The 3,741-nt window shown below is 44.2% G+C and overlaps 1 long non-coding RNA gene across 1 annotated transcript; it reads right to left on the reverse strand.

The window, feature by feature from the left end:
* Window positions 1–226: 226 nt before the first annotated feature.
* LOC117798696 lies at window positions 227–2,148 on the reverse strand. Its single transcript, XR_004622892.1, has 2 exons — window positions 1,758–2,148; window positions 227–334 (listed from the first exon to the last, which is right to left on the reverse strand). It is a non-coding gene; the product is annotated as an uncharacterized LOC117798696 (long non-coding RNA).
* Window positions 2,149–3,741: the final 1,593 nt, after the last annotated feature.

The following is a 3,741-nucleotide window of genomic DNA, read 5'->3' on the forward strand; positions in this document are numbered from 1 at the left end:
ACACACACACACACACACAAATACAGAGTATTAACACATATAAACTGGGCAAATCAGAGTCTTCTCTCCCGTCTGTGAGTATACTCTCTCAGACGCTGCCGGACCTTAGCAGTTAGGCACAGGGGCCTGTTCTTTCAAGCACAACAAAAGACTCCTACTCGAGCACTGAATTTCTCATTAAACAGCAGAGAATGAAGGGAGAGCTCTGTGTGACTTTTTTTCTTACCATTTCCGCGGGTGAGACATGCCACAGAGAAACCATCTTCTCCTCAGCTTCGTTGTTTATGGAGACATATGAAGGCTGGTAGACTTTGGTTGGTTCTATCACCAGCACCTAAACGAACAGATTTCTGTGATGCCCAGGAATATACCAGACAGGTTTCTTTGCCCAATGAGCAAGTGGGAAGCGCTATACTCCACAAATACTTGAGTACCTACTGTGTGCCAACATCACTCTAGGGCCCGTGGATACCACAGTTGGGACAGAAGTCCCCTCCCTACAGGGGGGTCCATGCTCTCGTGGGGCAGAGCAGAAACACACACATAGGGAGAAGGAATATGGTCCCCTATGCAGCTCTGAAGCAAGTACGACAGAATAAAGGTGGGGGGGGGTCACTTTAGACAAGGTGGCCCAGAAAGGCCTGTGCAAGAAGGTGACAGAGAAGAAACAGGGAGGCAACAGTTTTTGAGAGAAATGAAGCAAACTGGATGATCTGCAAGTAGGTACCCAAGTCCATAAAAAATACACGGGGATGAAAAGTGAGGTGACATTCCATCAGTCATGTTTCATGTCTGGGGGAGAGGGAGGGAGGGAAGTGGAGAGACGGGGAGAGGGGGAGAAAGGAAAGAGGGAGGGGGAAGAGAGAACGACTGAATGAATTTCCAAAGCAAATAAAACAACATATTTAAGATCGCTAAATCTGGGTAGACATTACACAAGGGTCTGTTCCATTATTTTTTGTACCTTTCCATAGGTTTGAAATATTTCATAATTAAAAGAAGATTTTAAAACTTCTTACCCAACAACGAAATCATTATCATAATCAGTTCAAACTTAATCTCCATTAGGAGTTTAAAGAAATTCCTCAACACAGCACGTTCACAAAATCTCATGGCGTGAATACGAAATACAATGATCTGAGGTTAAGTATCTAGGGTGCTTAGGTATCTAAGCACTGACTCCTTATAAGATGGTCATAAAACTCAAAAACTAAGAAAAGCTAATAGTCATTTTGCTTTCCAATAATGCTTTAAAAATTCATTGTGGCACTGGATGCAAACCAAAGCTCAACGGGGAACAGTGCTAAATTCCCAAATTTTACTATTACTCTTGCAGTGGTTTAGAACAGGGCTTCCCCACCTGGGCACCGCTGAGATTTGGGGCTGGGTAATTCTGTGTTGGGGGAGGGGCCGTGCCGTGCACCGTGGGGATGGATGTTCAGCATCCCTGGCCTTCACCCCACTAGCTGCCGGGAGCAACACTTTCCTTGCAGCTGTGACAACCAAAAACGTCTCCAGATATTGCCCAATGTCCCCTGGGAGACAAAATGACTCTCAGTTGAGACCACTATCTTAGAGGTCATAGCCAACTTTTTCTAATGAGTTGATCCATCACTGGCTGATTCTACCTAAGACGGGTGGCTCTCCTACCATTTTCAATTACTCTAAGGCTTTCTACCTTTCAGAGTATTTAATAATAGCACCAACCCCCAGTTTCTTTTATTCTACCTGAAAGAAATGGATTAAGCATAACTTACTGGAAATCTGAGTCCATTAGTAACTTCATTTGTTGCCTCAAAAATTATATCCAACCAGAAGTTAAGCCGTTCTTGCCTGGGTGAATGTTCAGTAATAGGTTTCTTGAAGCGCTGAATTAGTAACAAGTTCTGAACTACTGATCGGAGGTACCTGGAAAAATCACCAGCACCAACAAATTAGACTCTTCGAGAAATGGAATTCCATTCCACTCCCTTTAAAAGAGGTTTCCCAAAAGCTTCATTTACTTAAATTCACATTGTGTAGTGAGTGCTTCTTAGTCCTTTGTCAGCCACATAATTAAAAGAAACCCAAAGAGCGGGCAAAATAAGTTTGTCTAACAAAATCATGCCCCATGGCTTTTTACCAACATTGGGCGAATGGTATTCAAAGTGCAGTCCCTGGCAAGCATATGTTAACTGTCTTAAAAACAAAAGCATGCAGTTTGAAATTCAAAGCAAATCCAAAATGGCAAAATTTCAAACTCAGTCTTTTAAAATTTATTTTTTATTTTTTTTCTCATGGTCTTTTTTAAAATTAACCTTTTTATTTTGAAGTAATTGTAGATTCACATATAGTCGTAAGAAACAATACAGAGCGAGCCCGTGTACCTTGGCCCAGTTTATACCAATGACGACAGCTCATAAAACCCGAGAACAAGATCACAAGCAGGATACTGACATGGATACAGTTAAGACAGAAAATGTTTTCACTGTCACAAGGATCCCTCATATTTCCCTTCTACAGCCACGCCGCTTCCCTCCCATCTCTCTCCTCTCCTCTTTGACCCCTACCAATTCCCCAATGTGAAGCTCATTGTATTTTTTTTTAATTTAGATTTGATCAGGTAGAATTAGAAGCTATGAGATCTTAAGTCTCATCACATCTTTACTGTCTTCAGGCAAACTGAAGTATTTGAAACACAGCTGTTAGGCAGTGGCGGTCGCATCCTCTCTGGTAGTGAACGGGATGGTTGAACTGAAAGCACGAGAGTACTATTTTGCCCTTTGAGGACAAAGTCTGGAGCTGAGCTGGGAGGGCAGGTCAGCTAGACTCTAACTGACTGGCATGGGTACTGTGCACTGAAGGATTAACTCAGTAGGCCTGCGCTGTCCCAGCTCTACACATTCCAAAGAAATGTCTGCCCTTGACTAGCTTTTGGGACGTCACCTTTAAGCCCTTGGGATATCCAGCGTGGTAAGAATGCTTTTGNCAAAGAAATGTCTGCCCTTGACTAGCTTTTGGGACGTCACCTTTAAGCCCTTGGGATATCCAGCGTGGTAAGAATGCTTTTGTTTATCAGGGACCTTGGGCCATGCTGTATCAGTGTCATCTCCAGAGAGGCTGGGGACTCAGTGACTGCAGTCAACTACAAGGGTGCTCCATACCTGAACAACTGACCTCCCCACAAAACCCTGGACACCAAGACTTGGTGAGCTTCCCCGGTTGTCAGTACTTCATGCACGTTGCCTACATCATTGCAGGGAGAACTCAGCATTGTCTCTGTCACTGCACTAGGCGAGGACAGCTGGAGGATGGTACCTCGTCTCTCCTGGACTCTGCCCTTTGTGCCTTTTGTCTTTGCTGATTGCAAGCTGTATACTTGTCTTGTAATAAACCTTGACCATGAGTACAACAGCTTTTCCGAGTTCCGTGAGTTCTTCTAGTCAATCAGGAGCCTCTGGGTGGTGTTGGACCTACAGTATTAGGTCCCAACAGTGTAAGTCAGTGCAGATGCGGACATAATGAGAATGTATTCAAGGCTCAGCTGTTGCCTCCATGGAGTCGGCTCTGTCTGGCTCGGGTGCAGCAGGGCACCTGAAAAGTAGAATTCTGGAAAAAGCAGCCATTCCATGAGGGTTGGAGGCTCTGACTGCCTCCTTGTTCACGAAGCCTCAGAAAGATTTCAAGAGGTTGATATGGTTTGAGGATCAAATTTGGGTCCTTCGGACTGGGAAGAAATGGGGTCCAACTAAAAACGACTGA

This window comes from Ailuropoda melanoleuca, unplaced genomic scaffold, assembly GCF_002007445.2.
Source record: "Ailuropoda melanoleuca isolate Jingjing unplaced genomic scaffold, ASM200744v2 unplaced-scaffold32830, whole genome shotgun sequence".
NCBI classification, from domain to species: Eukaryota; Metazoa; Chordata; class Mammalia; order Carnivora; family Ursidae; genus Ailuropoda; species Ailuropoda melanoleuca.